The sequence below is a fragment of the Puma concolor genome, chromosome E4, assembly GCF_028749965.1.
Source record: "Puma concolor isolate L17-30 chromosome E4, mPumCon1.1.hap2, whole genome shotgun sequence".
NCBI lineage: Eukaryota > Metazoa > Chordata > Mammalia > Carnivora > Felidae > Puma > Puma concolor.
The window spans coordinates 2,123,546-2,141,788 of NC_141683.1; the positions used below are offsets into that span (position 1 = coordinate 2,123,546).

At 58.1% G+C, this 18,243-nt stretch overlaps 1 long non-coding RNA gene across 1 annotated transcript; it reads right to left on the bottom strand.

Moving 5' to 3' along the window:
• Nucleotides 1-12,585: 12,585 nt before the first annotated feature.
• LOC147572206 (uncharacterized) lies at nucleotides 12,586-17,317 on the bottom strand. Its single transcript, XR_015246073.1, has 2 exons — nucleotides 16,440-17,317; nucleotides 12,586-16,131 (listed from the first exon to the last, which is right to left on the bottom strand). It is a non-coding gene; the product is annotated as an uncharacterized LOC147572206 (long non-coding RNA).
• Between the last annotated feature and the right edge of the window lie 926 nt (nucleotides 17,318-18,243).

The following is an 18,243-nucleotide window of genomic DNA, read 5'->3' on the forward strand; positions in this document are numbered from 1 at the left end:
CAGAGATACCCGCAGCCCCAGCAATTCCAAATGTCCCCCTCTAGGTACTGCTAAAGTGGCCATCTAGCTCCCCCCCCCCCCCCCCCCCCCCCCCCCCGTCTCAACAGAACCTTTCCCCACCTGAGGCCGACTTCAAAGAAGGCCATACTGGGGAGATGACCTAAGCTGTGGTAGAATGAAGAAAGGGAAGGATCTTTGAAAGAAGCGGGCAGAGACAGACACCCAAAGAGACAGTAGCCAGAAGCCTGCAGGGAAACAAAATGTCGAGGCTGCACTTAGATTTTTACACAAACACGAAAATGTGTGATCACATAAAGTATATAGAGACCAGCACGATGGACGGGCTTTATGGCCAATGACCTCCACGTCTACGAAATGCATTTGTCTCTATGTGTCCTGTTTGCTCCTCTGGCGTATAATACACAACAGTGAAGGAGCCGAAGAGGGACTGAAAGAAAGACACACACACACACACACACACACACACACATGCGCGCGCGCGCCCAGCAGAGAGAGGAGCCCAGAGAGGCAGAGACCAACACCTATAAGAAAGGCACCAAGGAGCCAGTCAAAGGCAGGGCAGACCAGGAGGCTGACAGCCAGCCGGCCCCAGGGGCCCAGCTTGCCTTTCTCTGTCCCACGTTAGCGACCTGGGACGTGGCCCTGACATCTGCCTGTTTCTCCTCCAGGCTCAGTCCAGAAACTGGCGAACGGATCGGCGGCTTCAGCAGGCGTATCCCCCTGCCTGGATCTGGAGTCTTTGGACGGTGGCTGGACCCCCTCCCAGGGCTGTCCCGTGGAGACCCGGCCTCCAGCCACCCAGCATTCCAGACAGGGACTCACTAGCATTTCCCTTTTGAGCTATGCGCTTGCCCACGTCTGTGGCTCTCACATACAATGACTGACCTCCAAACCTATGGAGTTGTGTGTGTGCGCGTGAACATCTCTCATCTCCTCTTCTCTCCTGCAAAATGCATGTCCCTGGCAATCCAGTTGGACATCTGTAACCTTGCCTGCCCCTTGCCTGGTATGGTTCTCAGGGGCCATGGGTGGAGCAGGTCTGGAGAGGGCACCCACAGCTTTGTGTTTTCGCCCAGCAGGGTCTGTGTGTCCCGACACCTGCCTGGGGTCAGGTTCCGCCATTGCCATTGGCCACATATCTGGCCACCACTCGTGTGCGGCTATACCCGAGGGACCCTTCCGGACCCAGGACTTCTGGGACCCGGTCCGGCTGGTCTTTTACCCCAGAGTTCATCCCCAAGGCTGCCAAAATATCCCTTTTTGTTGATTTGATGATATATCTGATACGTGTGTTTTCCCCACAAACCAGCCTTTCCCCCCGCAGCTCCCACGGCACCAGTCACCCCAGACCTCGCCACAGAGGTCCGGCGAGCGTGCCCGCTTGGTCACAACACCCATGGGCTGGAGAAAGATTTTCTGTTGACATCTCCCCAGGTGTCTACTTGGTAGCTATATCTGTACTTTTATTCCTAGAACCGCACACGTCTTTTCTGCTCCTTTTCACGGAAATCATGGTCCCTCTGTGGGCACCTGACCAAACGGCAGCACCGTGATCCGCGAGGCGGGAATACGAACGAACGGGCACACGGGTCCCATGCCCGCCACTCTAACACAGTGCCTTTTCCGGATGCCGTGCTGGCCCCTGTCTGCTTCACAGAAGGTTCTCCAGGTCCGATGGTCACCTCTGGGGCTGGGGCTCCCGGATTTGGGCCGGAACCCTGGGCCAAACAGGCGGCCAGTATTCCCCACCTTTGGAGCCCCTACCACCTCAGTCGAGGCAGAGGTAATGAACTCTGGGCGGCTGTGTATGCGGCCGCGGTGCCTGCCACGGAGACCGGCAGGTTCCCTCTGCACCCCGAGGCTGCCGGGGGGGGGGGGGGGAGGGGGGGGTCACACTGTGATGGTTTGTTAGCGCTGAAACCCCCCTGGGCTGCCCAGGGTGTGCGCGCAGGTTTAAGTGCGTCTGAGTCCTGTCTCCACAGCGCGCAGTGATGTGTGTGCTGTGTCCATTACGTCCCGGCTCTGCTTCTGCCAGGGCGGCGTGTTTGCGTGGCTTGAGGCTGCGTGTCTGACATTTGTCGATGTCGGTGTTTGCGGGTGTGTCTGGGGGTCCCTGAGTCCCAGTGTGAACCGTGCGCCTGTCCCTCTGTCTGCCTGGGGCCAGGCCCCGCGCCCCCTGCCCTCCGACCCGAGTCGTGCTTTTCAGGTGGCTGGCTGCCCGCTTCCCACAAAGTCCCCGCTGGGGGCGGGGGTCCTTCTAGGCTCTGCCAGCTCCGGGGACGCGACGGCCCAGGCGACCAGTAAACAGAGAAAGAAAAAGAAAACAGGGAAAGGGAAACAGAGGAGGAGGAGGAGGAGGAGAACAAAAACTATGTGAAATGAGGTAAAACGTTAAAACCAAAGGGATGAAATGACCCTAAATGAAATAAAAGGGAAACATAACAAGGATATTAAAAACGTTAAATTAAATGATAAAGGCAAGGTAACAAAATGGAAAAGAAAAGGCTCCGAGGCGCCCGAGGGGAGGGGCGGAGACGGAGCGATGTGGCCTTGGAGTTGGGGGTCCGTGGGAATGTGGGGGACGGATCCTGGCGGGGGGGGGCGTGCTGCAGGATCCAGGGGGCGCGGGAACGGCCGCGGGAAGCGGGGGTGGGGGGGGGCACGGGATGGGAGGGCGCGGGGTCGGCAGACTGCAGGAAAAGGGGGGCTTGGGAAGTCCGGGGGACTGCAGGATCCGGGGGGGGGGCCCAGGCTTTCAGGGGTGCGGGGAGCGGGGGTCGGGTGCTGCGGGAAGCAGGCAACACTGGAACTGAGGGGGGCTGCAGGATGGGGGGGGTGCCCGCGGGATCCGGGGCCGCGGGGAGGGGGCGGCGCGGGATGGGGGGGGGCGAGGGAAGCAGGAGGCGCGGGGTCTCCGGAGCCGGGAAGCGGGGGCCGCGGGGTCGCCTCTGGCCGCCCGCTGCCCCGACCCGGGTCAGGCGAAAAGCGGGCTCGAGGCTGTGCGGGTCCCCACCCCCCTCCCCCCATCGCCGCCGCGGAGCCCGTCCCGGGGGAATAAAGCCGAGAACTACCTCCCCCCCCCCCCGCCGCCGCCCCCCCCTCCCCGCCACCGCCGTCCTCCCGGTCCTCCCTCGAGTCTGAGTTTTTGGCCGCCAGGCCTTTGCAGACGCCGTCTCGGGATTCGCGGCGCCAGGCTTTGGCTCGCGAAGCCAGAACCGTGGAGAGCGTAGGGACCCGGGTCCGCGGCCGCCGCACTCCCGGCTCGTCCCCGCTCGTCCCGGCCTCGGGGTCCGGAGAAGCTGGGGCAACGGGGGGAGCCTGGGGAGCCCCGGGAGCCCGGGACGAGGAAGATGAGACACACAGAGGCTGGGGGCAAGAGGGGCCAAGACCGAGGGGACAGGAGGGGAAGAGATACGGAGAAATAACGGAGGACACCGGGACCGGACAGGGCGCTGGAAGGGAGGGGGGAGGCTCACGGAGTTTGGCCGGAGGCCTTGCTACCCTCCCTTCCTCCCGCGGCGCCGGGAGTCCCTTCCCGTCCCTTCCCTTCCGAAGCTGCGTAGTTGTAGACCCAGGTTTCCAGGGGCTGAGGGAGCCCGGCTCCAGAGAGTTAGGGCCCAGCAGACCTCCCGGGTCTGTGGTTCTCCCGGGCAGGGGAAGGGGATGGAGAGCCGCGCTCCCCCGGGGAGCTCTAACATTCCAGGGCACGGAGCAGATAGCCAAGAGGGGGACCCAGCCCGCCCAAGCCCTCCAGATCCAGGTGGGATCCTGGGATCACTGCCACCTGAGAGCAAGTCCTGGCCGCCTTGGGGAGGGGGGGCATTTCACTCTCAGAACACCTGAATAAATGCCCCCCTGCCAGCCTCTCCCCCCCCCCCCCCCCGTGTCTGTGGCCACTACCAGCCTTGTGGCCTTGGCCTCGTCGTTTCCTCCACCCCTTCCATCCTCCATAAAAGAAGCGTCCTTCCAGTGCGAAGGTGACCAGAGCCGGGAGGGAACCAGACCGACCCGGATTTGGTGGCTCAATCTCACCCCAGAACGTTCTGGACTCGGTCAGTAAGTGTCTCGGGCATTAATCCGGGGCAGGGTGCACACAGACTTGAGAGGACACCACGAGCTGTGGGAGTGAGGCTGAAGAGTGGGTGCTTCCGCGAGAGCCCAGGAGAACGGGGAGCAGGACTGCTGCCCAGGAGGGTCCCCGCCCCGAGGTGAACGTCCCGGCGGGCTGTTCCCGGCAGAGGGTTGATGTGAAGGCCCGAGGGCCCGTGGAGGGTGCGGGTGCTGGGAAGGGCACAGTCTGCAATGGTCGCCCCACCACTTCACTGGCTGTGTGAGTCTAAGCCAGTTACCTACCCTCTCTGAACCTCTCTTCTGAACAGGGAAAATGGACGAGAGGAAACTTACTTCCTGGGGCCGTGAACTCAGTAAATTAACTAACGTGCCCAGTGTGTGCCTGTGTGCCAGCTTGGCCATCCACAGAAATTCACGAGATTGTAGCTTTCTTGCCATTCAGGGTTGTCCGGTCAACTTTGTGAGGTTTTCACTGGGGGGGGGGGGGCAGTGGGAAAGGTGGTTGGGGGGGGGGGGGCTGTAGCTCGATGGCCCTCCACTCTGCCTTCCTGTGTCAGCCAGTCTGCAAATCCCCGTCCGCTCAAGCTATGTCAAAAAGAATATATACATTAGGGGCTCCCGCCTGGCTCAGTGGACGGAGCGGGTGACTCTTGATCTACTCTTGATCTCAGGGTCCTGAGTTCGAGCTCCGGATGGGGCATAGAGATTATTAAAAAAAAAAAAAAAAAAAGAGTAAAGTAAAAAAAAGAATATTTAAAAAATACATACATTACAAAGTGTCCCTCTTTCAAAAAATGCTAAAATAAAGTAAACTATATCTTAATACATTGAAATAGCCTGAAACAAAATATTGTACAAGTGTAATTCCTCCTGGAACCCCCACCAGTCACCTGCTACACCTCTTACAGCTAAAGTTAATACACTCAGAAACGTTGAATTTCTATTCTGTTCCAGGTAACTCCTGCTGCCTTTCTGTCTGTCCCCCTCCAGCTTCCCTTATCTGTGCATTTAGTTTTAAAGAATCGTGGAGATTCTACGTGCGGAAAACTGCGTATTTTGGTTGTTTCTGCCTTGGCTTTTAATCCCCCCAAATTAAATGTATACATGTGATACGATTACGACCAGACACCTGTTCAAGGATGGCTGTAACTAGGCGAGGTCTCGGACCGGACTCCCCAAAAACAGATCGCGCGGCGGTTAACACACACATTTCACGTGTTGACCGACACCCACCGGTCTGCTAGTGAAGCGAAGGCAGCCGGGACCCACGGAGCGGGGCCCGTCTCGCAAGCCGCCGGCCCTCTCCCGACCTGCCTCCCAAGTTTTCCGATGCCCCCCTCATTCCGTGGTGAGGAGATCCACATGACCTTCTGAACGTCCAAGTTTCTCTATAAACTACAGGGTACTACGCAGAGGCACACCGCAGAGAGCTCCCGGACCTACTGCGCCGCACCTGACGCTGCGCGGTCCCCCAGGCGCCCCGCCCCCGCCCAGGTCCTCCGGACGGAGGGGCTCCTGCTCCTGGAGGCGCTGGGGCTCTGGGGGGACGGAGGTGAGTGAAGAGGGCGGAGGGCTGGGCGGACTGGTTCATTAGCACCTCATCTCCCCTTCCACATTCCTTCCCTGCCCCCGTCCCTCCTGGGGGAGGGGGAAGGGTCTGCCTCTCCCCCTCTCCCTGGCCCAGCCTCTGCCCCGCTTCCCCCCCCCCCCCACGGCGTGGCGTGGAGGGGGTCCTCTGGGCTATTCCCGTCTGGTCGGGAGCGGGGGGGGGGGGGGGGGACAGACTGGGAAGTTCAGTTCGAGGGATACAAATTGGAGTCTAAGAAGAATGTTCTGCCCCTCCAAGGCGGGAGACCCAATATCATTCTCTCCACAAAGAAGAGTCCCCGGACACCCTGGGAATGGAAAGGGTGGGGGGCAGGGGCGGTAGCGCGGACACCTCAACACTCTCAAAAGAGGGGGGAGGGCGACGGGGAAGGAGGAGGCTCTGAGAGCCCTAGGAGGAGAGGGGCCCGGGTGGCGCAGCTAACGAGCCCCTTCCCAAATTCTCTGGGCGGGACTGGGCTGCTCCCAGAGGGGGGTCTTTTCTAACAAGGTGCCCCTGGGCCCTGCCCCTCCCTCCCCAGGAGCCCAAGCCGCCAAAGGTTCGTGGAATATAATGGATCATTTTCCAATTTACCAGGGTCTTAGAGATTACGCCGCTAATCCCATCAAAGACCATCTGCTTACATTGTCCCTCCTGAGCCAAAATAAATAGATCCTTTACTCCCTCCACTTCAACCCCTCTGGGGTATTGTAGCGGGAGAAAGTTCGACAAGGCCCAGCCCGTTCCCCCCTCCCTCCTGCTGTGGGCTGGACAGAAAAGGAGAAAACAAACTTGGCTTGTCTGAGGTGTGAAAGGTCACTTATGCTCCTGAGCCGTATTCTTCTCGGGAGCCCGCGGCGCTGGGAATCGGGGAGAGGGGCGGCCGGCCCCGTGGAGGTGTGGGGCTGGCTGCCCGGGGGCACCCCCAGCCCCGCCCCGGCCCGCCCGGCCCTGGCCTGGCCTCTTTGAGTCTCTCCCACCTGGGTCCCTGGGGGGGATCTAGCTTCGGAGCCGACCCGGCACATGAAAATGCACACGAGCACCAACTTGTTTCCATCTAAGGCATTTGTTTCATAGACGTTTATTCTCTTCTTTGTGATTGCTCTGTCGACGACAGGGGCCTCATACTTGGGGGGAGAGGGGCTTCAGGGGAGCCTGGAGGGGGTTTCATGGTTGGAACCTGGGGGCTGTGCAGGTGCAACCCAGGCCCCAGGAGTCACACGGGAAGGGAAGTACATGAGGCCTGAAACGGGGCGGGGGGAGCTCCTTGAAAAGGTGGCTTGTGAACAAGGACTTCTAGGTGAGAGGGGTATTCAGGGGGTATTCCACAGGTTTGTCCATGTGCCCACTTCTCCCCTACCCTGGCCCTCAACCAACCCTTTTAGCTGTTTTCTAACCCACTCAAGAAACTAAAGGGGCTATTACTTGAAAAAATTTTTTTCTTTTTTATTTCTCCTTTTTGGGGCCCAGTCTCCTTTTTGGGACTCAGTCAGTAGAGCCTACGGCTCTTGATCTCAGGGTTGCGAGTTCAAGCCCTGTGATGGGTGTAGAGCTTACCTGAAAAAAATAAAAAGAGCTGAGGTGACTCCCAGCAGCCTGTCCCAACCACCGCAAGACAGCCTGCAGAGGCAGGGTTCCCCAGCTCCGCCCAACGGCTGCCTGTCTGGGGCGACTGCCCCAGACACACTTGGTCCCCCAAAAGGCACATGTTTTGCTTCTGAAAAGCAGCAGGTGCCAGAAACAAGTCACGGGAGTCGGGAGGACCTCAGCCTGAACCAGCCCCAGTGCGGGCGGCTTCTCACTGGCAGGGTGACCCCCCGGGGAGGGGGGGCGGACCCTCCATCCCCTACCTGTAAAAGGTCATGCCCGCCTCGCAGGGCCGCTGTGGACATTCAGTGAGGTACCACACAGTGTGCTAGCCCCAGGACCGCAGGAAGCTTTGAAAGCATTTGTTCGAGAAGTTCCACAGGGATGGGCAAAGTATTTGCACGTGTTGGGACAGAATATCAATTCCCAAGTTATAAGATTTGCCCGTTTGGCAGATGTGTGCTGAGGACCTGTATGCACAAAGCTCTGAGGGCCACCAAGAGCACTGAGGCACGTGCCCCGATCAAAGAGGGCAGACGAGGACACGAACTGCTGGCGTACGTTGCGGGACATGACGTGTGCGCAGAAAATAAGACCGCAATTCTCTGGAGACAGAAAGAGAGCACCACGTATGGGGTACAGTGGGATGGGGAAAGCTTTCCTCAGGGAAGCGTGGAGGGCTGGTCCTTGAAGGATGCTAGGCCCCGGAGGTGCAGCACGTGCAGCACGTGGCGATATGCATCGCCTGGCGATGATATGTACCAGTAAGCCCTGGACATTCGGGTAAACACGAGTTCGTTATGAGCCAGCAACATCACGGACCTGGGAAGCCGAAGCCATCCTCGGCTCTGTTAGGGGGGAATCACGTCCGGATCAAGAAAGATGAAAAACCCGTCACGATACTTTGGAGCAGGCTCACCTCAAGTGAGCTGCTGGCATACAAGCCGCGAGAAGAGGGTCAGCCAAAGCCTGGAGGGTTGGCCGAGTGAGCGGTGCGACCTTGGGAGTCGTTCTCCTGCTCGGTGGAGTGCGGGGGTGGGGTGGGGGGTGGGGGGATGCTCACCTGTTTCCGCACAGCAGGCCAGGGGCAGGTCAGATGATACGTAAGCATCTGTGGAAGTGGGAGACACCCCACGTGACTCCTGAAAAAGAGGATCTAACTCCTCAAAAGAGAAGCTTCACGAAGACACTGCTGGAGACGGGCTGTGGTCTCTCGCTGCTCGCCCTGGGGGTCCCCGCCGAAGGGGAGCAACTTAGTTAAGGGTGCAGGAAGGATCAGAGATGCCAGTGAGGAAGCCAATTAGGTTTGGCATGAGGAAGACTGCCCAAAATAGCTGGAAAAGACCAAATCTAGAGAATGTTTGATCAAGAATGGCCACCCGTGAGTGATGTGGAAGGAATTTCTGTCCGGGGCAAGTGCCTGGATTAGCCAGTTTCTAACATCTCCTCTCAATACTCTGCAGGTGTCAGCTGATGTTGAAAACCACAAGCTTCCTTGGAGGTTCTGTGAAGGCAGGGATCATGCCCATTGGGTTCTTTTCTCTCTCGAGCGCCCAGAAGAGCGACAGGCATTTAGCAGGTGTTTGATAAAATTTGTTGAATGGATGCACGAGTGGACGGGTGAGTTCGACAGTGCATGTGGAAGTCCTTATAAACCGAGTTCTTGTAAAGTTAGAATTAGCAACGACCATCATTGACATTTGCTGAATGGCGTCTCAGGTGCTTTCTGTGCATTACTGTAGAGACAGTAAGTGTTACAGGGGTTCAGTCACAGGAAGAGCATGGGAAGAAGCAGGGGGTCATAGCCCGTAGGCAGAGGAGACAGGATGAGAGGCGGGGCTGGGTCTGCGTGTCCGTGGCTGGCTGCTAAAACAGGAGGTTGAACTGGGCAAGCAGGGGAGGGGAAATGATCCAGAAAGGGAGATTTTGTCTCGCAATTACAAACGCAAGCAGAGTGAGGCCGTGGCGGAGGCGGCATCTTCCGCTGGGGCCATATTCGAGACACAGGACACCTGCATGGTGGTGGCTCGGCGGCCAACCGTGGCTTTGTGCCACGCTGAGCTTTTCAGGGCTTCCTGGCTGACAGGGCGGGGGGGGGGGGGGGTGTCCTCAGTGGTCCCTGGGTTTGGGCGGAGCCTTCTATCCTGTAGCAAAGAACCCAAACTCGATGGAAGGGTAGGATGGAGAGCTTCTGTGAGCTACATGCCTGATTTCTGCTTTGCTTTTGCTCTGCGGAGAAAGGTTAGGGGCTCTCCGTCTATGAGGAAACTGGAGGAGAGGGGTCTGAGGTGTCCCGAGGGCAGGAATGGATGAGGTAGGACCATTCCTACATTAAAAAGAAAAGAAAAAAAAAAGATTCCTGCAACAGTTCTTTTCCCAGCCAGTTGGGTCGGGGAATCCTATCCCAATCCCCCTGACCCTAATCCAGATTCCCCATACCTCATTCCAGACTCCCCCTCTTTTTGGTATCCTTTTGAAAGTCGGAAACTCTAATCCTCGGGGGGGCCTTTTGAAAACAACCCCAAACGACAAACACCTGGCTCCCCCCGGGCCTCTCCTCCCCGCCCACCTTGGTGTCCTCGCCACTGAGGGTGTCCTCATTTGCAAGAACACCTGTGGAGAAGGGGCCGCGGTGCCTAAAGTGGGGAGCTCCGGCTCCCGCCGTCGGAAGGCACTCGCCCCTGGTTTGCTGCCCTGTGCTGCCACCTAGTGTCCCCAAGCCTTCCAATCCCTCCCCCGGGGGAGGGGCATTTCATTCACTCGCTCAGATTCGTGCATACGTTCCCTTTAACTCACTTAGTGTTTTAGCAAAACTACGAGGAGCCTTCCCTCTGGCTCTGGACCTGGCCACCGCCTCCCCAGCTCCTTTCCACGCCTGTCCTTTCCTGCGGCTCCCGCTCTGCCCTTTCTCCAGACGTTCTGGGTCACGTCCATTCCAGCCCCCTCGCTGCGCCTCCCGCTCATCCCTTTCTGTTAGCAGAGGTGGGAGGGAGGCGGGAACCCCTCACAGATGGTGAGCTCCCAGCCGGAGGCCCAGGGTGCCCGGGAGGGGGGAATGACACCATCTGAGATCAGACGAAGGTATAACCTTGGGGCACTTGGTAGCTGGTAAATAGCATCAAGCCGGTTCTTGTTAGGCTCACAGGGCGGGGCTTAGCGCCCCTGATTCACAGGTGACAAAAGTCGAGCTGTTAGCCAACCGGTGGCCAAGCTGGGGCGGCGGTCTTGGGCCCCCTGGCTCCCATCCAGGGTCCGCTCGTCTAGAGCAGGCCGTCTGGAAGAAGAGCATGGAAACGGAGATGCAGAGGGCCCCGTACTTGCTGGGCGGGGAGGGACGGGGACCGTGGTGGCCTTGCCAGACAGCAGCACGCAGTCGCACAGCTCTGTCCTGCGGGCGCGCCTGTGGCACAAGGGCTCCTCCCAGTGGCCATGCTGGGCAGTGTCCTCCTCACCGGAGGGTGAGGACAGGATGGGAAGGAGAGGGTCGGAGGGGCTGGGCTGGGCGGCAGGGTGGGGGGCACGTCCAGGGCTCGCGCTCTCGGCCGGCCGGGCGGAGCACACGCGCACGATGGGCCCCCAGAGGGCGAAAAGCTGGCACGGGAGTGGGGGCCTTGCAGGCGAGAACCGTGTCCGGCACCAAAACTATTTAGGCTCTTCGCTTGTAGTGGTTTATTTAAAATTGTGCTTTAGAATGAAATCTGTCAGGGACAGTGGAAGAGGGCTTTGCTGGTTTCAGGCAAAAGGGACGCACGCTTGCGTGCAGTGGGTTGGCATGTACTGGGTGGGCGCACAGGGAACACTCCCAGGGACGGGGGTGGGGGCTGGAGAGCGGCCGCCGCTGGCACAGGGGAGCAGGAAGAGATTACGTGGGCAAACGCCACACCGTGGCTCCAGCACGAGCCACCGTCTACTAGAGACCTCACAACCGGGACGGGAGCAGTCAGGCAGCCTCGCGTGGTTGTGGGAGAGCCTGATTCGAGGCCTACGGAAAGCACCTGGCACGCTGCAGGGATGTGCCACAGGGCAGCTCTCGGATGGCAGGGGAGCAGTGGGCAGGGCCTGGTGGCTAACCTGTGGGATCCGCGCAGTCACATCCGGGTGGAGCGGCCTAGCAGGTGACTATAAAACCCGGGGTCTGGCATCCCGGAGAGCCTGTGAGTCATCGGTGCAAAGGAGACCCCTGGTACCCCAGAAAGAGGCGAGAAAACCCAAGAGAGAAGGAGAGCGAGGGAGGGGAGACGGGGTGAGGGCCTGCAGACCTCTGGAGGGCACGCAGCATCACAGGCACTGTCCCGAGAGGGGAGAGCGGGGACAGGGGAGACAGCCTCCCAGGGCATCGAGGGCGTGGCCTGTGTCACCAGCTGACTGAAGGGAGGGGGGCGACTTGGCCTTCCAACCAGCTTTGAGGTCACTGGGGACCCTGAAGACTGCGGTTTCAGCAGAGAAGAAGGGGCTGGAACCGAGAGAGGCAAATGAGGACGAACACTCTTCCTAATTACTCTCGGGACCTTGGGAGAAGTTTGATGGCAAAGGAAGGCGGAGACAAAGTGGCAGTTTGAGAGGGTAACGGGGTGACGGAACTGTCTTCCCCTGTACAGGACAGATTTGAGTAGGTTTGCTTGCTGGAAAATGGAAGGCAGAAACACTGTTCCTGGGAGCCGATGCTGATGGGAGACGAAGCTTCCAGAGATGGGGGGAGGACAGCTGTGCCCCTGGGGGATCAGCCCCAACGCGCAGGGAGAAAACCACCACCTCCGGAGGCAGGAAGTTAGGAAAAGAGGGAGATTAGGGAAGACACTGAAGGGTGGTCGGAAAGCCAGCTCTGTGCACAAGAGCAGCAGAAGTGGGGCCAGAGCCTAAGACTGAGACCTGTCCCCATGGGAAATCTGGCGTCACCTTCCCCTCCGCCTCCCAGGTGACGTGTGTCCCAAGTGACATGTGAGTCGGGGAGCTACCCAGAAGGACACGGGGTGGGGGTGGTTGGGGAGAGGGATGGGGGCTGGGTTCGGAGGCTCAGATGGAATTTATTAAATCAGCAAAAATGAAATATAACACCCGATCCTAGCAAAGGTACAGGCAATGAGTGCACCGTATACTCTGCTGGTACGATTTTTCCAGAAGGCCAACTTGGCAATAGGTATTAAAAGCTTTTCAAATGTCCCACTCCTCGGTCCTCCTCTCAGTTCTGAGTGGTAAATCTAAGGAAATAAAAAGTGTATGTACAGACATGTTCAGTGCTGTGCACAACAGAAAGAAGGAAACGGTTTTCAACAAGGCGGCAGACCAGAGTAGGCGCGTACGAGGGAACACCAGGCGGCAGCTAAGAATGTAAAAAGGCATTTACTGACATGCGCAAGTGATCATGACGGTACTAAGCGAAAAAGAAAACCCAACACACGAAATATAGATATGTTCCTGTTCTTTTAAGTATCTACTATACACATATACACTTGCGGGGGGAGGGGGGAGGGAGGTGAAACATGGATCTGGCTTGACAACCACAAAATGACTGCGATCATTAGCTAAGATATGGAACTGGGGCGCCTGGGCGGCTCAGTCGGTTGAGCGTCCGACTTCGGCTCAGGTCATGATCTCACGGCTTGTGAGTTGGAGCCCCGCCTCAAGCTCTGTACTAACAGCTCAGAACCTGGATCCTGCTTCCGATTCTGTGTCTCCCTCTCTCTCTCTGCCCCTCCCCTGCTCGTGCTGTCACTCCTGTCTCAAAAATAAACATCAGAAAGAAATCTTTTTAATAAAATAAAAAATTAGAATAAAGAATTAAGGAGAAATGACCAGTTCTAGTCATAAAGATACTGGGCACATAGATGGGAGGCTCAGGAGAGAGATCTAGGTCACAGGAGAGAAATCTATGTCACAGACACAGATTGGGAGTCACTAGCATTGAGGTGGCTGCTTAAACCTCAGGTGTGGGGACGACACTTCCCTGACGAGGAGAGGGGGGCAGCCAAGGCCAGAGCCCCCCGGAATCAGTGCAGAGGGAGCGGAAGGGACACAGCCAGTGCAGAGTGATGTCGCTAAGGCGGCCAACAATCCTGGATCTGCTATGCCTGTGACTGGAGACGGGACGTCGCTTCCGTGTCACAGATGAAACGCACACCGGGGCTCTCCTGCGTCACCGCTGCCCCCACGAGAGTCCGGATAGAATGACGACTCATGCCTTTAACCGTTCTGCCTACTTCAGAGACTCCTCGCTTCCTCGTCAAGGCGGACCAGTCCTTTCAACTGGCTGACTTCTCGGTTCTTCCCGACGCCCCTGGCGGCCGGCTCTCAGGTAGTCCTTCCCCAGCATTTCCAGTATCTCCCGTGCCACTGGCTTGCCCGCTTTACCTGCAGACATGCCAGGATTTCCTCAACGTCAGGGACTCTGACAGGCACGCGTGTCTCCAATACCTCCTGCTTGATGTCGCTTCCCGCGGTGCCAAACTTGTCCAAGGCGCCACCTCTGGGCACCGTCTGTCATCACGTCACCACCCTTTTCTTCACAGACTACGGCGGCGTACCTTCCAGCTGCCTCTGCCGGAACTGTCCTCTCAAAAGCTAGTGGCAATCTCCTTTTCTTACAACCCAGTGGGCTTCGTGTGGCCGACACAGACTTTGATCTGTCTGCAAGTCCCATGGTGCCGACTGTCCTTCTTTCTCGAGGACACTTTCCCGTTTGGTTCCATAAACACCGATGCGACATTTCTCAGGTCATAGATTAAAGCAAAGGACACCACTTGGGTCTCTGAGTGTGAGTTTAGCCTAGTTGGAGCAGTCTCACGAATTCAGCAGCAGAGACCTCTGCCCTGGTCAGAACACCTTCAGTGGAATCGCGGAGGCAGACCTTAAACTACAGCGAGCTGAGCAGCAAAGCCGGCTTACAATAGGAAGACAGGGAGAATGCAGTGGATTCTGCTAGGAAATCTGTGGAAGGGAAAAAGAAAGAACTTTCTAGAAAGGCCCTGGCAGGGACCGTAGGAGAACGAAGCAGCGTCTTCAGGATGTGGAAAGACGCTGGCATGTTTCGAGACTGAAGGAGACACAAGCATAAAGGGAGACGCTGAAAACAGAAGGCAGGGAGGGGATAAATGATCAAAGTCCTGGGAGTATCGGGAAGGGTTGGCCTATCGGAGAACTGGCGTGAACAGAAACGGGAAACTTCCAGCAACATCGTCCTGGGGCATGTGCGGATTGAGGGCACCATGCCAGCGAGGGTAGAGACCAGCAGGCCAAGAGGCGTGGAGGGCTTTTTTGTTCGCTTGTTGTTGTTTTTTAACCTGCGCAGAGTTTTAAAATAATCTGAATTGGTTGTCAGTAAAAATCACGGGATTTCAAATAAAACGCTGGGAGTCCAGCTTCATCTCAAAAACTGGAAGAGACCGCGGACTTCCTTGGGTGGGCATGGCCTCCCTCACACGGCAGGGCCACGTCCCACATTCACATCCTCCGCCTGGCTCCTCTGGGCGTCTCAGTTTGACACTCTGCCATTCGTATTCCTCCTGCTTCCCAGCCTGGTCATTCTGTGCCACTCTGGTTTGGGACAACTGGGTGCTGTCTCTGTCCTCAACCTTCTCCACGCTTTCCCTTTGAGAACCCACCCAACCGCGGCTTCTGTGAGATTACCTGCCACTCAGTATCACAACGGAACACTGGAGCTGCAAAGGAATTCAGCAATCAGCTAGTTCAGTCTTCTCAATCAATAGAACATCGTTGGATAACAGAAGTCTAGAACTCAAAAGAATTTTAAAGGTCCACTAGTCTCATTTACAAATAAGGAAACCTAGGGCTTGGGGAAATGAGTGTTCTTTCTAGTTCACACAATTCTGTGCGGGGCAACACACCTCTACCGAGCTCCGGCTCTGTGCCAGGCACGGCGGGGGGGACAGAAACTCAGGTAAGACAGCACTTCCAGCACAAATGTGGCAGTCCCAGAATGAAGGACGTAACATCATGGGACGACGGAGGCAAGCACAGTTCCAGGGGCGGGTATCTGCATATTTAACTACAGGAGTCGATTTAACTAGATCTGGACAAGGGGCTCGGGCACATTCTTCTTTTCAGTTCTTGTTGCGCGTATACGTTCTGTACCAAACACTCAGATGAAGTGACGTGTCCCGGGTGACAGGCCTAGGAATCGGGTCTCCTAATTCAAACTGAGGTGCTGTTTCCCTGGCGTGTCGGCGTGTCGTCAGCCCTCACCCGTCCTGACCGCTATCCTCCATCGCAAACCACCTGCTAGGCACGAATCCACGTTCCTCTACGCCCTTGTGAAGTCAGCGGCACAGCATCCGGGAGCCACAGACAACACACAACAACACACACAACAACAACACACCTCATACCCATTCCGGCAACGAGTCCTATGAACTTTCCCTTCAAAATGTCTCTTTTGTCCTGGCCCTTCTCTGGGGACTGCTGCCCCACTGCAGGCGAGAACCTTATTATCGTAACATGGTCTTATCTTCAGCCTCTGATATACAGACTCACATAAACAGTCACAGAGGGGGCTTCTCTCGGAAGTTTGCCCAAAGTGGCCTCTCTCGTCCTCCTGGTCCCCACGGTGGTCAGCCAGCCGCTGAGCAGGGCACCTGCCTTCGGGGCAGCTCCTGTCACTCCTGGACACCCACATAATCAGAAAGTTCACTCACCCGCTGAACGAGTGCTTGCCGACCACGTTCTCTGTTCCAGTCACAGTGCTCAGCACCCTGGAGATTTAACTGCCCAGGGCTCCCCGCTGACCTTCTGCACGCTCACCTTTCCTGTCTTTGTGCCACCGGCCTCATGAATTTTTGGTCTCCTTTCTTCATCTTGCACATGGAGACAATACCTTGAAGGGCTGCACATGACAGAACATGTGCAGAAATGCTCTGGAAATCGAGTGCAATACAGGTAAGACCTTCTCCTTCTCTAACCGCGTCTTTTGTTTTGTTTTGGGAGGCGAGGTGATTCCACTTATTTCTAAATCATATTCTATACAAATGAGTAACCGTCCTATGCGTTATGTATAAACCATAAGGAAATATCCTTCCATGTACCATTTAACCCGATAACTAGAACGTTACCACTAGCACCCGCCTGGTTTTCCGCATCCCACCCCCAACCCCTCTCCAACATAACTACTGATGAACTTTGTGTTTATCATTCCTCTGCCTTTTTAAAGTTTTACCACACACACCTAGACACTATACTGCTTCACTGTGCGTATTTTGCAGTTTATGAACACGGTTCCGAATGTCTGTCGTGCTCCGGGGCTTCTCTGTTGGTCTGTCCAGTGCAGCAACGCCCCACGGGGCGGGCAGTCCTCTCAAGGGCCGGGGTCTCGGCCTCCAGGATTGAGGGTCTTGGCCTGCGCGGGTGGGGGTCGCGGCCTCCTGGGTGTGCGCGGTCAGGGGTTGTGGTCCCCAGAGATCGGGGGCCCTCGGCTGCCAGGAGGGGGCCCCCGCCGGCGGCCGGGCGCGCGGGGCCAGCGGGGCGTCGTCCACCGGCGGCCTCGCGCGAGATCGCGGCCCGCGCGCACGCGTGGGGCCGAGGTCCCTCCCTGCGGGGCGCGCCCCCGGAGACCCCGGCCGGCCACGTTGCGTACGCTCGCGTCTCGCAGGGAGAGGGTGGTGTCGGGCTCACGCATGCGCACCCGCTTCCCCAGGCCCTGGCCAGACGCAGCCACAGCGGTGCGCCCGCGGCTTTTTTTCCCCATCTAGGGCTAAAGCTTCTGTGGACGCATGCGTCTTGCCCGGGCTGCGGTTGGCTGATGACCCCGTCCGTCACTGGAATAGCCAACGGGGGCGTGGGGGGATTCTCAAGATCCACTACCCCGCCCCACGGTGGGCGCGCTGGGCGTGGCCTCGGGTCTTTGTCCGCTCCCGCGCTGGGGGGAGAGCGATTGACCTGCTGCTTAACCATTAACGTTTGCTTTATTTGCCGCGTCGCGGCGGAGAGGGGCAGTGGGCGACTGACGGGCCGACGTAAAGGGTCCTGGGCTCAGTGACGACGGGCAGTTGCCAGTCGGCCATTTATTGAGCGCTTGCTGTATGCCTGGCGCTGTCCGGTGTGCCTTTGCACCCCCCCCCCCCGCCCCCCCGCCCCTTTCGCCCTGCACGGAGTTGTCCTCCGGACCGGCGGGAGGCCGGGGTCGCCAGGGGGCGGGGCCTCCAACTCCTGAGCTGCACGTGGCGGGGACACAGCCAGGGCGGGGGCGGCCCGGTCGTCGTGCGGGACCGGAGAGCGGCGGCTGCGGGAAAGCGAGCCCCATCGCGGGAGGGCAAATGCAGCCGAGTCCCAGCGGCCGTAAACTCTGGCCCCCAGGCTCCTCCGCGCTAGACCTCCCAGCCGGGACCTGCCAGACGCGCAGGGGACAGACCCGGGAGCCGCCGGTTGCTTGGGGCCCTCGGGTTTACCAGCTGTGGAGGAAGGCAGTGACACGGGGTGATGGAAGTCTGCAAACAAATAAGCCGTCTGTACCGACTCCAGCAGGAGCCACCTTGGAGCCTGGGGTGGGGTCGCCCGTGTCCTCTTCACATCCGCTCGCTGTTCCTGAAACACGTTTCCACAATCACAAGGCTGGAAAAGTTACTCAGCCCATGGGACTGCGGAATGAGTCAGAAGAACATGAGCTACAGCGAACCGGCCTGGCCGCCTCCTCGGCTGGACGACCAGATACCACCCTTTGCTTCCCGTCTCCCCAGGGCCGCCTCCTTGGGGACAGGAGCCCAGTGGGTGCTCGTTCTCCAGTGGACCCAGGAAACTGGAAGCCACACCCCTCTTCCGCCCTGTTGGATCAGGAGCTGGGAAGTAGAGGAGAAGCTGCAGAAAGTCGCCACACCCTGGGGGGGAAAAAAAAGCGTCGTCACGTTTGTAGGGCTCCGCAGTTTACAAAGCCCAGTGTCCCGTTTAGTCCGACGGAACACGCTGTGTGCCAGGCACTGAGCCAGACACGAAAAAGGGGAGCGCTTTCAGTCCAGTTGTAGAGAAAAAAGTAGGAA